The sequence below is a fragment of the Brachyistius frenatus genome, unplaced genomic scaffold (assembly GCF_029030835.1).
Source record: "Brachyistius frenatus isolate BFR_SWC_R1_liver_20210118 unplaced genomic scaffold, ASM2903083v1 Contig_31, whole genome shotgun sequence".
In the NCBI taxonomy this organism is placed as follows: Eukaryota; Metazoa; Chordata; class Actinopteri; family Embiotocidae; genus Brachyistius; species Brachyistius frenatus.
The window spans coordinates 1,099,232-1,117,381 of record NW_027210630.1 but is presented as its reverse complement, the minus strand read 5'-3'; the positions used below and the strand labels follow the sequence as shown (position 1 = coordinate 1,117,381).

At 43.3% G+C, this 18,150-nt stretch overlaps 1 protein-coding gene across 2 annotated transcripts in view; it reads right to left on the bottom strand.

Annotated features, from left to right (window-relative positions):
• LOC138621591 (tetratricopeptide repeat protein 28-like) overlaps positions 1 to 18,150 on the bottom strand; it is a 168,724-nt gene that overhangs the window by 37,693 nt on the left and 112,881 nt on the right. The gene's annotated exons all lie outside the window — the stretch shown is intronic.

Below are 18,150 nucleotides of genomic sequence, written 5' to 3'. Positions count from 1 at the left end.
TTGGGGTCAGTGGTCTTTGTGTGAACAGATGTTCAATTAATCATGCAAGGCCGGCTAATAAAGCATCTCCTTCCTGAGATCCCTCTCTGCATCCTCCAGCCAGGAAGGGGGGTTGGATGCAGGCCAGCAGAGAGGACAGACACCCTGACAGTGAAGGCCACAGTACTGCCCATCATGCCTGGCTTGGAGTTTAAGCAACAGGAATGATCTGGATCATCGTAGAGCCCCAAAGTCCAAAGTAGGCAACAGTAAATCATTGATACTCAATGTAGCTGCAACATTTTAGTGAAAAGTAGTTTTCACATCATACAAAACCTGCCACTAATACTTGCATTAGGCTTCAGACGAGGCCACCATCTTGAATTTAAACCCATATTTACCTATTAATTCATAAAGACAAGATGCCACCAGAGAGCGGAACGTATTGTTTACTTTGCTCTAGCGCCACTTAATGAAAGTATTGAGTCCTCTGAATAAATTAAAAGCAGAGCACATTGTTGAGAAAAACAAATCAATACAATTGGACACTGTTGAAAACGCTTATGAAGACAAACACTTTTCTTTTCATCTTTCATAGATTTTTTTTTTTGAATGCAGACACCAACCCCAGCAACCTATCTTTTCTTCATTTCACATAGCTGCTGATGCCTGGAACCAATTACCTGCTGACATAAGGACTTCCAGCAGTTTGCTCAAGTTTAAAGACTCGACAAGGCATTATACGAGCCCGGGGAGGCAATTACCCTCCGTCACAACTGTTGCTGTTTCATGTTCCCAGATAGCCTATCTAGAGCTGCTCAATTACATGTGCCTTTTGAAGCTTCGCTCCATCTCTCCGAGTCAAACTTTCACTTTTCTGAGCAAAAAATTGAGAGGATTCCTCATCTCTGTCTGTCTTCAACTGAGTACGGCAGGAGACAGGGAGAGAAAGCAGGAGAGGGAGCGCAATCTTTCTCCAGTTGAGATGAGTTGCTCTTGTGATCAGTGTCCCTCTAAAGTGAGACTGCAACGCTGCATTTTCTCCTCAGATGGAAGCCAAGATAGGCAGATAATGAGGAGCCAGCCTTGCCAGTTACAGAGGATGCACTGTGTTTGGCTCAGGGACAGACACTGGGACCATATGTAGCTCTCTAACTTATGACTGCAGTCCTCCCCACCAGTGCTCATTTTGACTCCCCACCAGAATTGCAAAATATCATTCCCTTTGGAGGAGAAATAATGCCCGGAAATATATAATTTCAGCCAAGTTGTCTTCACTCTAATTTGATTTCATTTCTCTTCTGCACTTATCTTTCCTCCCTCACCAGTCTTACTCTCTCAGTTCATCTGCAAAGTCAGATCTGATTGTGTTTACAAAGTCCGGCCCCTTTCCGGATGTGTACTGATTTAATTAATCCTAACGCCGTCTATAATAAACTGTTGATAACTGCTGGCTCTTATCAGCAAACACATTTTGCACCAAGGGTCTCCTAATGAAAGGTAAACTAGTCATGCCTGGAAGAGAGGAGGAGAGGAGAAGGGAGAGAGCAGAGGAGGGCAGACATGACATGTTAATCAGAAAAACTTGGCCCCAACAACATTATTCCATTTCTATATTCTGACAAGGACAGTGGTTTAAGATTCCGTGCTGATTCTCCTCTGTCAGCCTCCACTACTAAGTATGTTTATATTCTACAGCACATTAGAGCATATGCTAGAGGTAATGCTTTATACTTCGCATAATTAGCCCCTTATGTCATGCAGCAGAGCGACTCTTGATGGCTGGGCTTGGTGGTATGTGAGTTCTGTGACTCTGAGCCCCTGGTGTGTGTTTTATTTCTTACCCTGGAACAGAGGAGTGCTGCCCACCGCTTCACTGATGTGTTTGAGCTATGTGGTTATGCCTCGCCTTGCAGCTGTCTCACTATGCCTTTGAAAATCCTCCTTTTTTTTAAACTTTGGACCTATGAGGTCTGATATACTCCAAACAACCAAGGCTATCATCACAGACTGGGAGAGCTTATGGGACGAGCCTGGTTGTCATGGAAATCTCAATGGTTGGATTAGGGCTGGCCTTGTAGAAGAGACGACGTCTACTGTGCTCATAAACACGGGTGTGGAATCTCCTTCTAAGTGAACAAAAATAGGCCAACAAAGGCGTGGGCAAGTGCACAAACAAGCATCCACTGCTTTGACATCAAGCACATAAAAAATGTATTGCCTGTTGCTTCTTCAACTGCACTTTCTGTTTATATTTGGTAAGAGCCACGCCTCTGCAGATTTACAAATCTGAGCTAAACATGCAACACAAAGGTCTGGAAGTCTGAATTTACACCTTAGTGATACCCAAAGCAAGATGGAGTTTTCATTATATTATTATACACATGGAAAACTGAAGTGAGATCATGCAAAAATAAACCAACCCAACCAGTATTTTTGATGAGACAGAAGTGACAGATAGCATGTATGCATGAGTGAGCATGTGAGAAAGAGAGAGAGATAAACAAGGTTGGGAAGTGGAAGGTGTTAAATAGCCCAAAGTTTGCCCTCTGTCCAGGCAGCATGTGCTGCAGGACGACATGGCAGCTTCTACTCCAGTAAAGTGCTGTTAATGAGATTATATGGAAGAAAAAAGGAGTCACCCTCTCTCTTGGCACGAGGGGATGGCGAGCAGGTTTGATATCATTACTACAGAGGTGGGAACAAGCTTGTCGTGTACTGCACCAATACAGATGTTAAGCTACTAGCCTGGTATGATACATTTCTATATAATACCGTAATTACTATGGTTAAAACACACAAGTTCACAGTATCTAATGAATCATGGATGTGGAATAAAATACGTATTTTAGAAGCACAGCAACCATAAAACATAAAAAGGCTCTTTTATTATTATTATTATTATTATTAATCAACTAATTAGGACATGTAGTAAAATTGTAAAAAACACTGTTACTTTCCAAAGATCAATGTGACATCTTCAAATTGCTTGTTTTGACTGAATAACTGTCAGCAACACCAAATAAATTCAATACACAGCATAACACAGACAAAAGTAAAAAAAACATTATTTTAAGAAGATAAAACCAGAAAATGTCAATGCCAATTTTTGCTTGATAAAAGCTTTACACAGTGTATGAGTGTACACCACCATTTATTGCCTGGGTTAACCATCAAAGGAACAAACAAGCCACTGTGATACCAATGACTTCAAAAGAATGACTCGTGACTGAAAATGCTCTCCTAACACTCCACACACACACACACACACACACACACACACACACACACACACACACACACACACACACACACACACACACACACACACACACACACACACACACACACACACACCTCAGTGTACTGTATTCCACTGCAAACACATGCACACACCAGCAGCTGTCTAATTAAAGGCAGTGTGGAGGGAAGGTGAGGAGGACCATGCACCAGTGTTTCCCTTAACGAGCTGGGCTCAGGCAGCAACAGGAGCTGGCTGGCAGGGAACGGAGCCACACACTGGAGGGAGTGGGGTGCCGGGAAGAGCAGAGTCGGAGCGGAGGGTGGGGGGAAGGGGAGACAGATAAAAGGGTACGGGAGAGATTGTGTTTGAAAGATGAGAGAGGAAAATGCTGGAGACATCCCCAGGGTGAGGATGTCTTTAGATCTGAATTCACCTGCAGGGATGCATTTTGACAAAAAAGGAAACATCTCAACTGCAATAAACTCACAAGAATAGACCAGTTACAGTTGCTCTCAAAGAAACTTGAGCAACGCTTTCTAAAAGTGCATGTTTTTGTTTGCATGTGCATGTGCAAAAAAACATGTATGTGCATGTAAGAATAAACGAGAAAGAAAAGGGGGAGTGTATGGGAGTTATGCTGCTGATGTCTTGGTTGGGGGCAGGGAGGGGTTTGATTAAATATTCAGCTGGTTTTATGGGTCTATACTCCATTCTCTCTCCTCGCTCAGTGTTTGCACACAGATATGGATCCTATGGGAGCCACCATTAGATCAGCCAAATGACTGCCTCTCTGCCATATCAAAACCTTCTGCTTTTTTAAGCAGGCAAATGGTGTGCTCTGCCAAGCGAGGGCAGGTACAGCTGTGCCTGATTGCTCTCATTCACACACTTGCGAGCAAACATGGGACACACACGTGCCCACACATTTCCATCACTTCAGAGGACCTTACATTGACATTCCTTCATCTACTGAAGATTTATCCAAACCATAACCACTACTTGCTTAATCCCAATCCTTAATTTATCCTTAAACCAAGTGTTTGTGCTAAAATTAAAATGTTATGAAATCTTTTCCTTTTACCGTTCCAAGTTTTGATACAATATTCATGAAATTCATAATTCTGTTTTCCAAGATTGTAAATCGATAAAAGATAAGCAGTATCCTTTACATTATATATATACCTTATTTTGGCAGCATGCCCTTACACTGAAATGACAGAATCGATCTATTCCCAATGATTCCTAAAAAAAACACATGTTTCTGTGCCCTCGATTGTACCAACATGTCCACATATTTAAATGACCTAATAGCTCATTCGCCACAACCGCATGTATGACCGTTGTGTAGTACCAGCTACAGGTGTCCCAGACATTTGTTGTCATGGTAAAAATAATAAAAACATGTGGTTAATGTTGTGAATGGTCACAGTTTGGTTAGGTATAGGGGAAAAAACTACTTGTTTAGGTTTCGGAACAATCACAGTTTGCATTAGAATACGTTTTTTTAATTACAGAAGTTGCGTAATACACAAGTTAAATACATTACGTTAGCTAGTTATGTACATAAGTACATTTGTTTTCACAAGGGACACAAACACCCATCTCCTGTATGAAAGTCCTGTATTTGATCCATCCAACCTCTTCGCTACACTTTGTAACCTGACTTCCTCCTTTGCACCCCTCATACTGAGTACAGCCACCAGAGGTCATAATAGATATAAATACAGGCCTATTAAGCTTCTTAATTGGTCTGTAGTTTGGAAAGGCGACTTGTGAAATAGCTGTTTTTGTTAGTTTCAGAATAAAACAAATACTATGATTTACCTGGCTGTTAACTAATTTTTTTAATCAATCCAATAAGTAATCCGATCTATTAACAGTGATGAAATACCAGTGGAGACACTTGTTTTTCTGTGACCGGTGTAACCTCCAGCTTGTAGATAAGTGACGCCAGCGAGCCGGTAGCTTGATAATTCCTTTAGCCTTCACAGGACACGTCTACAAAGCATTGATTGTCACTTAAGGTCAAACCATGGGTAAGGGCACTCGTTACAGCTACTAACACTGTCTGTCAGACTGCTACGGTCACACACTCACACAACCACATAACTGTACATTCAGAAAGAACCATAGAGACACACTAATGTCTGTGTAGCATCACATGAAGTGAACTACTGACAAGACACAGTGCAGGCAGTACTATTGCTTGTAAAAAAAAATATATTTTTTTTTTAGTTAAGGTGTGGGTAGTTTGTTTTGTGGTGCATAGCAAATGGTGGATCATTTGTGATTACTCAGAAAATCCAGTATACATTCTCTAAACCATCCTTCCAGGGAGATGCAAAATAATACAAAAATATAAAAATGTATCCCTGAGCTTTGTTGCTTCTGTGTATAGCCACATTTTTCCCTGTGACATCTATCCTCTCGTATTCGCTTGTGTGTTTGTTTGAGGCTATATTGTGCCAGTTGGTGGCAAACAGGCAGCCGAGAGGAAGAAACACAAGACGCACGGAGTAAAATTGGACCTGACAGTCTCCAATGGTGTTGGTGGAAAATTTGACTGTTCCCTTTAAGTGGTGTGGGGGTTTGATATTTCAAGCTCCCACTCTCCGACAATACGCTAGACAAAACAAAGTTTACAGAAATGGCCAAATGTTAAGTGAGGGAAAGAGACGGAGGGTGGCACTGTAACTGAGCTTCAGCCCCCACAGCCCCTACCTCAGTGTGCCTGTCCCCTGTGACAGGATGTCAGCACTGTTCAAACGTAAAAACATCCCTCCTGCCTCCTACACATGAATCTGAAGTCTGGTTGAAGAGGAAACTGAAGAGGTGGCACACAAGGGAAGCAGGGCACTGTGAATGAATCTTAATGTACTCTAAATCAGAGCACAGCCTTGAAGGATTGCATGCCACCACTGTTTATTTCTGTACTAAAGTCAAATCTCCACAGGCATAGCTGTGTGATGCCTGCTGGTGTAGGGAATCAATTCTTGAGAGACCTTGTGGTGACAGAAGGGGAAATCACAGTGGTGTTTGAAAGTCATTCCAGGAGGGGTTTGCCGTAAACATCAAGGTTTGCCACTTTGCACAGCCTCAAGCTAGGGACAAAGGACAGGAACGTTCATAATGCTGTGTAGAGTGGATAACTCCTTCTTTAAACACTAATATGGGTGAGGAGCTGAGGAACTGCTGAATGTGATTGTAAATTATCCAAATCACACGACCTGTTGGCGGCAAAAAATGTTGCACCATAGCGAAGAAAAAAAATACAGAGATCCAAAGTTAATGGACTTGGAATAAGCAACACACTAAGACTCTAAAGTTAGATTAAACGGGATGCAACATCTGAGGATACAACATCATTTTCAAAGTCTATCCATTAAAAGCTAATTAGCTGTTGTTATGGTTTCCTGCTGGGTCTGAGGACATAGTGCCAAATATAGCATAGCTTGTAGGCCCCCACTTGTATCTGAGAGTATTCAGCAGGACAACAGGCATCAATCCAAGGACGCAGGAGTCGAGGGTTATCCAAGGGCGTTTTGGAGGCCTAGGGATGGGAGGCGGTGTCCTTGTCAGCCCACACAGCTGGAAAAATCTGGCCTGACATACAGGACTACATAGTTGAATCTTTTTAATGGTACAAAAAAAAATCAATTTGTTTGGTGGCGCAGAGGAGAGGAGAGGAGAGGAGAGGAGAGGAGAGGAGAGGAGAGGAGAGGAGAGGAGAGGAGAGGAGAGGAGAGGAGAGGAGAGGAGAGGAGAGGAGAGGAGAGGAGAGGAGAGGAGAGGAGAGGAGAGGAGAGATAAGAGAGCACAGGTTAAGGTCTGAGGACCCAGATCAATATGAGCTGGCCAGAGTTGCTGCCTGGAGCAGCCTGACACAATGAATGAAATGAAGAGTGACAACCAAATGTCCAGCCTCTCAGCACCTCACAGTTCTCTTTGAGAGGGGAGACAGAGCTTTTGTGCTGCTCACCTCTAATCCGTCTGCAACAGCATGTAACTAATGGGTTTAGACTACATCATATTTCCGTAAAATAGAAGGACACATAGCGCCTTTTGTGTTTTTAAAAATGTTGTTGTTTTGTGATATGAAAAGGTGAGATTTACAAAATGAATATAAAGTAGTAAAGAGAAGAAATTGGTATAAAAAGAGAGTATTAACTGGCCTAATCCACAGTTTGTTTTAGCTGTCTAATGTCACTCTCTCAGTTCTTTCTTGAGTCATGGAAAGCAATGTACATCATTCAAAGGGCCAACTCCCAACTCTGTCATTTCAGCATTAAGCGAAGAGAAGTGAAATAGACATCATATCACTCTCTTGGTTAACACAATTAACTGGTGACTGCTACAGACCAGTCTTTTATTGTATTATGAGTTGATTATTATGAGTGAACTCTGGGAAATGATTGCTTGGAGAGACCCATAATACCCTCTGTACTTTTTTGTACTACTAAAAAAACATCCATTTTCAATCAAGATACATGCCTATCATCATCATGCTCTATAAGTGAGCATAAGGCATGTTTGTAGGTAGGTAGGTATTTACTTTATTAATCCCCGAGGGGAAATTTTTTGTATGTGCGACACCGTGCCTGTACTCCTCCTTGAGTGATATCACAACCTTAAAACATTCCAGTAATTCAACATGAAGAGAACAACTGCACAAGAAAAATGCTGCGGTGCTTGTTACACCTGTCCACAGCACTGACAGCAAGCATAATTGGCACAGGTAACTACTCCAACACCTGTCCCCTCTGTCCCTAATAAGATGCCTAACCCTGACACACTGTCTTCAGAGGAGATGGCCTTATGTCCTCTGAAGGTCATGTGCCGCGCCAGAGTCTACTACATAGAAAAGGGGTTAACTATATCTTTCACAAAGAATGGCTTGTCTACCATCCGTGGTTCAGATATAACAAAATGGCAAACACTATGCATTCCATTTATTGAGAGAGTGCGGCAAGAGCATAGCTGTGAAAAGTGCTTTTGCTGTTGGATGATCAACATTAAGAACTAAAAATTTTTTTTTTTTTTAAAAAGCACAACGTCTACAGGAAACATGTCCGTTGCTGTTACAGGTTTATTTCTGTTTACATTTAATAACATAATGTCTTGAGTAATTACCAATGTGTATTGGAACTGACAAAAAAGTTAATGCTTAAAATGTTATATTCTGATGCAAAAAGGTGCGGTGCAGAATTTGCACTAAGGCAGCCGAGGTAACAAGTTAGTCTGGGGTCCTGTGTAGCGCCAATAAATCCACAATGGCTGAGAAAAGTGAAAAGGGCCTTGTTCTACTTTCAGTCGAGCACACAAACCATTTAAATCCCTTCCTCCCTCTGTGCTTTTATTCCATAAATGTAATTACAAGCCTGGTGAGGGTGGCTACTGTGCCCTGTGCAGCCTGCAGAACGCAGCATCAACACCAACACTTGGTGGGATAAAAAGATGGGGCTATCCCCCCAAAGCACCTTCACACCTCACTGCTCCATAGACTATGGCTCCTCCGAGCAGCACCAGACTAACCTCCTGTCTTTCAGCACCACTGGGTTCTTTGCTTTAGCTGCAGGTGGACAGAACTGGCCTGCCTGATAAAGACTTAAAAGAGGATTTTAGCACTGGCCTGTATTATACATCCTTTAACACATTATGCACATACTGTACGCACTCACATTTTTGTTCAAAAACGTGTGCACACACTACCTCCCACTGCCACAGAGATTTAAGACAATGAGGATGGTAAGCCCCCTCAGTGCAGCAAGATGGAAACAAAATCCTAGGAACATTCCTTTCCATGTTCCATGTGAGACACATCTGCCTCCTGTGGCGACAGTGTTCCTATTTGTAATGTGTGTAAAGGCAGAGGGATCAAATCCAGAATTGCCTAATTAGTTTTCTTAAATCCAAAATTTCCCTGGACAGTACAGCAGAGCACCACTGATGCCATTAATTTGCAGGTAATATGGACGACTGAGGACAAGGCAGACAGGAAGATAAAGACGATGGCACGTAAGATATCAAGGGCATGCCAGTTTGTAGAACTGGGAGTGGTGCAGATGAGACAGGAAGGGCCAATCTGGAAATAATGGCTGCTTTTAAGGCATGTTTTCCGGGAGATGCTGGGCCACCTGCCAGTGATGCCTCCAGCTGTGAGCACACGCCACGGGACTCTGATTGACAGAGAGGGTAAATAGTTGCTAGCAGGGGCCCTGATTGTATCTCTCGCCTCTGGCAGAATAGGAACCAGAGTGAAAGGGTGATTGGCTTTTGTTACAGCCCTTCAGCCACAAATTAAGTTGGCATCTCAGGCGAGCCACCAGAGATGCACGTTTGCTTAGAGCTGATTTCTGATTCCACAATCCACCGCATGCCCACAAAAGAAAAAAAGAAAACACACATCTGTCTCTGCTACTTTAACATAAGCCTTCTGAGCAAAAAGGAGCAACACATCCTGATGGTGAAAGATACATAGAGGGAATTTCAGGGAGAAGAGGTGTTCTGGAAAAGGAGGCAGCGCTGTAAAGAGAGAGAGCAGAGAGGAGAAAATGTTTACCAAACACTCCGCAGGGACTGTGTTGGAATTTGAAGGCCTGATTTTTCTGAAATGCCTGTTGTGTTCAGGTCACGCAATGTAAAAAGGGGGATTTGCCAGCGTAGGAGGAATACTTGGCTCTGCTAAACTCTCCCCGTTGAGGATAAGCCGAAGCTACAAGAAGGTGCTCCAGGTGGGGGAAACTTTGTATGCTGAGCAAGAGTGTCAGCTGACTCAAAGCAGACACATAAGCACCAGTTGAACTCTACTTCCAACAGTCACACGCAGGATGGAAGGAAAAAAAACTCCAGCATGGCTCCAAACAGAGTGGATTTTTGTCTGTGTTTGATTGGCCACTTCACACTGGAGTGATGGAGCAACCACAAGCCCCTTTTGCACTGCTGCTCAGTGACAGGATGAAGGCCTCACAGCTAAAACATAACTGCTGCTTAACAAAGGCAAGCTGACTAGTTAGGAGGACACGTAAAGGGGTCGGAAATGAAAATGGAGGAGTGAGAAGGAGGAAGGGGTTAGAAATACAGCTGAGCCAACACTAACAACTATTACATGACTCATCCCCCATCTGCAGATATGAGTGTCTAAACTAAGGTGGACTGTAACCAGAGCCGAACACAAGTCCACTGAGCTGCACACACAGCTATATACATTTAAGAATGAATAACGCAAGGCTCTTTACATAACACTTCCTGTATATTGCATTACTCTCATACCTATCTAATGAGCCTCTTTGAATTTTGTTTCTGTTGATAATAAGTCTTGTAAATTTTGGAAACTAAACAAAAGCAGCCTGTTTTAATGACACTGAACCAGACATAAAATCGTATTTGTGCAGTGTCCACAGTTCAGTGTCTGTCTAACATTACATCAGTACACAGTCTGTATATATGGCATCCAATAAACAAGTCGAGTACACACTGGAGAGAAGCCCATACAAAGCTCATCATCTCTGGGAGCGTGAGATTCCTGCACAGCCCGGATAACAACCATAAAGTGATTTTTCTCTTGCGCATCTCTTCCAGAGCTGCAGGCGTACATGTGCAAACACACAAACTGCGCACACATCCAAAGACAACACTGAAAAGGTCCCATTTGTCTGCTCAACACTGATGAAAAGCTACCCACTGCGAACTTCAATCACATTCTAAAATGAGTTGGAGACATGCTGTAACCCCGACAGTGTCATTAAGGCTGTCAGTCAGTCCTGTGGAGTGTGGGTAGGAGGAAACCACCATCAGCCTTCGTCAGTGTGGTGTGTAGCCCTGAACTAGACCCGGAGGTACCAAGAGCCCCTCCTGGGCTTGATCTATGTCTGACACTGGCATAATGAAGCTATATGATTATGGATTCTGCTTTGAATGTCCATAAACCCCCAAATGTCAAACATCCAGACAAAGGAATCATGCATATTCTAATGGTGTTGAGGGTAGATGATAACAGACCCTATCATATGAGAAATGATAGCTGAAATCCCATCATATATGTTCCCACGCATTAAACCCATGTGGTGTACACTCGGCCGCACACACACACAGTCAGAGACACACACAATACATAGAGCAAGATAAGCCTCCGCATGCTGTCAGAGGCTGGTGTGTGATTGGCCTCTGTGGAGCTACTGCTTCTCTCCTCATTAACTCTTCAGAGGATCACACCACTCTAATCACGCTAAACCTCTCTGAATGGCGATGAAGTCAAAAACGTGCCCATGCACATATTCACAGATGCCCAACTCATTAAATGCAGAAACACACACACACACACACACACACACACACACACACACACACACACACACACACACACACACACACACACACACACACACACACACACACACACACACACACACACACATAACGTGTGTAAAACACTTTCCTCATCGCCACCATCACAAAACATAATGCACTCAAGCAGCTGTTTGCAGCCTGTAAAAGCAAGTCAGAGACAAAACACAATATGAACCAATTAAGGTCAATTTGCAGGAAAATTATAAAACTAAGATTCCCTTCTGGAGTCAAGGGGCCTACAGGAACAACATGTGCTCCACACTTTTCAGCATTTAATTTTTCCAATCAGATTTTTTTTATTTTCATTTAATTAACTCACTAAAATATCTCAACAGTGTCATCTTACTGTCCAGCTGCCAAAATTCCCTTCATCACAAAGTTTATCACTCATCCGAATTGCTTTGAATTAATAACACGCACTCATACCTGTGAGTTTTATGAGCAGCAATGAGTAATGCTCAGTCTTTTTCAACCTGGGGTTTCGCTCTTGAGCAACGTATCTTATTACTGGAGGTTGCTGGGCTTTTGTGCCACCTGAGAGGGACTCTGTAGGCACTAGTAAAATGTAGGCTGAGAAAAGTAGTTTTTTATACTCCTTAAAAGACAGTGGGACTGGACAGCAATACAAAATAACACATTCTTATAAACAAATATTAATAAAATATCAATGATCAGGTTTTGATTGAGGAAAGCAGATATGATATTATGTTAGGTTAGGTCATTAATAAAGCAGTAATTTTACTCAGCATTTTATTTGCTATAAAACCAAGACTTACTCCATATCACTTGTTCTAATCTCCCTTCAGTGTGTGTGTGTGTGTGTGTGTGTGTGTGTGTGTGTGTATGGCCCTGCATAAGAGAACATATCCACCCTGACCACACTTTGCCAAAAGCAAAAGCCAATGGCTGCAATTAAAACTGCTGACAGCACCAGCAATAGCTACTAACTTTCAAAATTGAGAAAGGCTGTGATGAAATGAACCAGAGCAGTGTTTACCTCTGGGCCCTCTACTGAATATTTTACAACCCTGATTTCACTCGGTCCGTTTCTATAGTTAAGACGGCACATTCGAGAGTCTTTTCTGAAGCTGATGTGTAGCCAGTTAAAAGCCTGTCTTGACTATTATTTAGAGACCATACTGCATGTGCTGCAAGGTCAAGAATAAGCAGACCCCGTAGGCCTCCATCCCCTCCTAAAATGGAGTACTTTCATTTCACTCACATGGGGCCCCGTATTTTCTCTCCATTTTATTGCTTTCTCTGAGGGCTTTCACAAAGACACATTCCACCTCCTCATTCAGACGCAGGGCTCCCGTCCAAGGGAGACCGGGGAAAGGTCTGGATACTGTGCCACAAGGACAAGAATGCTGACACTGCTGTAACAGTGGGACAAAAGCTGAAGATGAGAGTGGAGAGAGACAAAGTTAGAAAGAGAACAAATCTCAGTGTATAGGAGTTGTTAGGAGGCTTGAGCCGAGCCAAATTGAGGAGCTATAATCCCCATCTTTGGCATGATGTCAGACAGTCTTGCAAAAGACCATTTCCTCACTCTGCAAAAATGCTGTCTCCAACATCCCAGTGTGCGCCGCAGCTATATATAATGCAAACATCAAACGCTTGTAGCTCCGCTGACCTCTTTCCCCTGTGGGAGACCCCTCGTTCCCTCGTAATATAGAAACCACTCCCCAAACACACGTGGGCTGGTCCGAAACTCCACCGGACCATCTGAATTTCACCTTATCTTTGAGGACAAGCTCATCTCTACTTTACAGATGGCCGAGTGGTGACTTATCCGGTTCCTATCTCTGGCTTCACTCTTAAAAGATCTGGGAAAGGCAAAGTACAGAAGGAGGGGGCTTTTTTTTTTTTTTTACAATGCATCCTGTTTCAGGGAAAAGGGAAAGGCGAAGAAAAATAAACTATAATGGACCATGGGAATGGATTCACAGTAGTTATTTACTTGTTTTTAATCATCCACAGTTAATGTTGTATTGATAAGAAGAATTATGATACAAAGCCAGCCATTTGCACATGCACTCTAAGATACATCATCTCAGACTGGATAAACACACTGCCATATGTCTATTTAATAACTTGTAGCTCATTTTTGAATACTTTTTTTGGACAATGTCAGAGGCCAGTGAAAGGAAATCAAGTGACAGCCTACCCATTGGTTTGTGATCTGCCATTTTACAGCCTGGAGTCTGGCATTTCAGTTGTCACAATCTTTGATTCATTGATCTGACTGAGAGCCTGAGGACCCTACGCCCGCCTGCCTATACTGGAAATCTGACTGTACCCCAGGCATGTCCATCAAACCAGACACGCCTCCAAACATGGCTTTCTTTGAGGCCTAATATTTAATGAATTATTGAACTATTTACAGAAAGGCCACCAGAACACTGATCAGGTGAAAGGAATTTAGTGAAGGACACTAGATGGTTTGTAAAATGTTTTTATTGATTTTGTATATCATGAGAGATGTTGACAGTCTTTAAATGGAAGTCCTTTGGAGCCAGAGGTTTTCACTTCAAGAGGCTCTGTCCATCATTATATAGAGTCTATGAAGGACTTCTTTAAATATAATACGAGAAAGCTTACAGAAAATCAAGAGTGAAGAAAAGAGGACTTTATGTAGCTTCTTTGACAACACTCATTCTTCTATGATTTTTTTCGATCCAGTTTAATCATTCATATTGTATTTGTGGATGCCACTGGTTTTACCCGGGCACTGACCACTCTGGCTGACTAAAGCAGGTATTTGGCTGTGCGTTAATTGACAATCATTTCCACAGTCGTATTGACTAATCAGGGCCAGTAATTGCTTCAGTGAGTTCAGCTGGGCCACTGCCCGGAGGAGATTGTCGGTCTACACCACTGGCTGTGCCTAACCTCTGACCTCGACTCCAACCAATTAGCATGCAGCCTTTTCTGCATATTGACTTAAGGCAAATGGTATCAGCTTTGAATGCCTATTTTAAACGGGCTGAAAACAAACAACATTAACAAAATCCTAAGTTAAAAGCCTGCACCAGAGACATCTTTAAATGCAAATGCACACAAGTCTGTTGGTAGAGGGCAGTTGTGGAGGGAGTTGGCTTGGATTTGTGGCTCTCCCTTGTCACAACAATGTCTTTTTACCACAAAGCCGCTGATGTGATTCACGAGCCAGAGGACTTGATGTGGTGTTGGTGTGCATACCAGAAAAAAAATCCCCTCAGTCCACTAACAGATTTCTGTGCTGGAGTGTGCTTTACAAGTTACTGTAGCTAAGGAGCTATTTCACACTGCTGAGCTAGAAATAGGTCTTACTGTAGCTAAATCAACCCAGCCCACCCCTCCCCAACCCTCGTCACCGTAGACACTATTACACCGTACACACATCATTTTACACACACGTTCAATAAACACATACACACATTCCGGCTCTGCCTCTCTCTTTCCTTTCCCCCTTTTTCCTTCTATCCTTTCATAACTACCTTCAGTGGACCTCCCTCGCTCCTTCTGCCCCCACCTTTTCCGAAGTACCTCTCTTTCCTTTGCTTCTTCTCCTTCATTAAAATGGACTTCCTAAAGCCTCCATTCGTCTTACTGACAGCTCCACTATCGATCGGGCTGGAGAAAGGGATGCAGTTCCAGAGCTTTAAATGTCTCTCTGGCCAGCCAAGATGAGGGCTGGGCTAGACTAAGGCCAGAGGGGGGGAGCAGGAGGAGGAGGAGGGAGTGCCAGGTTTAACCGGGGGGGGGTCTGTCCTGAGTCTGGACCCTGATGCATTTTTGCTCACCAGTGAAGAACGCTCAGATTGCCCCGATGGCAGTGATCAGAATTTACATGAAAATGACTCACTACCTCTGTAATAAGGATTACGCTGATGTGAACAGATAATGAATTAATCAGGCAGACTGAAAGCCAACACATTATCCAGCCTCTCTGGACCAGTTGCAAGCTCTCCAGAAAGTGAGCACTACAGTGGGACCACTTAAAATACTGGAGGTGGGAGTGTTTCAGTTGGCTAGACGGACACGCAATTCATTTCAATCAAAGCCATGTGAACTAACGTTCCGCTGGCTGGCACCTTTAATCGAGAAGATGAGTTGGCACATTGAGTCTTCATCCCTCTCGCCATGTGACATCAAACATCTCTCCCAAGATTAATGAGCGGGCATCTGATTTTCCTAATGATTCAAATTTCTGAGGCGTACTTGTGTTGTCCTGCAGCACAGTGTAAACCCAGAGGAACACAATGGAACCTCTCCTCCCTCTGATGAGCACTATCTGCGTGTCTGCTGGTTGTCATCTATAATCATACAGTGCATCACAATGGCATTTCACAAAGCAAAGGAGTCTCATGTGAGCATGTCACTGCTTATTTGTTATCTAATCTGTCCCTCTGTATTGCCATTGATTGGAGCAGCAAGGGAGAAAAAGATAGACAAGGTGTAATATTCAAGACAGATCACTCAACTTCCCAGCTCTGAGCAGTTCAATACACACAAGGCACGAGCGTGTTTAGATTAAGTTCTTGTTAGAGTAACATTAATAGCAGGGGTTGAGAAGCTTGTGTATTGATGCTTTAATCAGTAAATCAAAGTGTCCATACAGCATTCAGCTTTAGAGTTCATTTAAAAAGTCATGCCCATAATGGCAAATAATCCTGTGTCTGCTCTTTCTAAAAGCAATCTCCCACAACATATGGCAACATGGTCTGCGATTCTGTAAAACATATAAAGAATAAGACAAATAGGGATAAAGAAGAGAAAAAAAATAGATGAAGAGAGGGGGAAGGAGGTGTGGGGACGGGGTAAGATGGAAGAGAGGGAAAGAAAGGGAGTGGAGGAAGGAGAAACCGAGCACAGGGCACTGAGGAAGGAGTGAGGCAGGAGGCGGCAGAGAGCAGTAGTCGATATAACGGCAGTCATTCATCTCTCTGACAGCCTTCCAAATGCTCCACTGGGGGAGACACAACGCTGCGTCACCTCGAATGCAGCAAATGCACAGCGCAAACACACACGTTTGCATACATGTGCATACACACACAGGAGAAACAGTCTGAGCGTGCACACAAAGAGCTCCATGTTCAGGGTCAATAGTATGTTGTAGGACAAGCCAGTATATAATACATAATTTTATACCACAACCTGTACAAGTGCAAATCTCAACAGCAGTTCAAACAAACCTATCAAATAGAAAACCATCTCAAATTTTACTCACATATACATTACACAATCCCACAATCCTCATATTTATTTGCAAACACGGAAAGGTTCCAAGATAAACACGCACATGAACAGGACATGACACATTCACATGACACCAGAATATGAGAACACAGATGTGTGCTCCCATTAATGCACACACACATACACAAACACACACAAACACACAATCCTTGTTCCCCAGTTCTGGTCATGGCCCATTCGCTGATGCCTGACGTCCATCTCTCATGATTCATGGCTAAGCGAGCTGCTGTAAAGCAGTTCTAAACCAGTGGGCCGAGGAGAGCCTGTGTGTCATTAAGGCACAGCGGGCCGGACATGCTGTTAGAGCCGCTGCACTACGGCCAGCCCTGTGCCTCACCCTCGCACCACAGGAGGTAAGGAAACAGGTACTTCTGTATGTGGTAGTTCTGCTCATATAGTGGTTTTACTGGAAAAGTAATATCAACAGCTGAGTGCACTCACAAACTACCTTGCCTTATGAAGTGTGGACAGTAAGCAAGAGAAGTGTTGCCTTTTATTTAGACTGACACCGATCTCTTCCTGCTCCCACCCAGCATTTCAGCTAAATTAGCCCCTCTAATCATCCCCAAATCCTCCTTCTTAATCAGCAATGTAGTGGAGGCTAAAGAAAAGAGACAACGGTGCCAAGTTCCCCCCTCTGCCATCCTCTATTAGCGTGGGCCCCAAGAAAGGCGGTGGAGGCACACGTCCATACACTAATGACTCCTTAATGATCCCCTCCTCTGCTGGAGCGCTGACAAACACTGACAAACCCTAACCCTGACAAGAGGAACACCCACACGTAGCCCTCAACCTCACCCCTTATTTAGAGGCTCATCTCTCAGCCCTCAGCCTCATTATACCAGCGAGGATCCATACAGCCCCAAACAAGCAGCAAGATAAACACCCATGACGAAATAGTCCGTGTCGCTTTCAGAGCGAGGGGCAAAGTTTCACTAAATTCCTTGCAGCAGATGGAGTGAAAGGGAGAGAGCACCTAGATAAATAAAGCCAGCGTTAAAAAAGAGAATGGTGGTAGGAGACAAAGTGAAACTGCAGAGCCTCTGGAAAAAAAAACATTGTTTGTATCCTTTTTACTTTTCCCTGATTGTGATTTCCATTTCAGTTTGGGGTTGGGGGAGTCAGCAGACTCTTTTTAACATCACACAAGACATAATTACAGAGTCCAGCACTGCCAGCCCGCCTCAGTTTCTCCTAAATACTCACACCCCAAATTAGGGGTTACCTCGTTGGAGTTAAACCTACTATTTAAAAAGAAAACGTCACAGACAAACAGAGCGAATGAGAAAAGGAGTATAGAGAGGAAGACCTAGTTTAACAGCTTTGTTTCACAATGACAG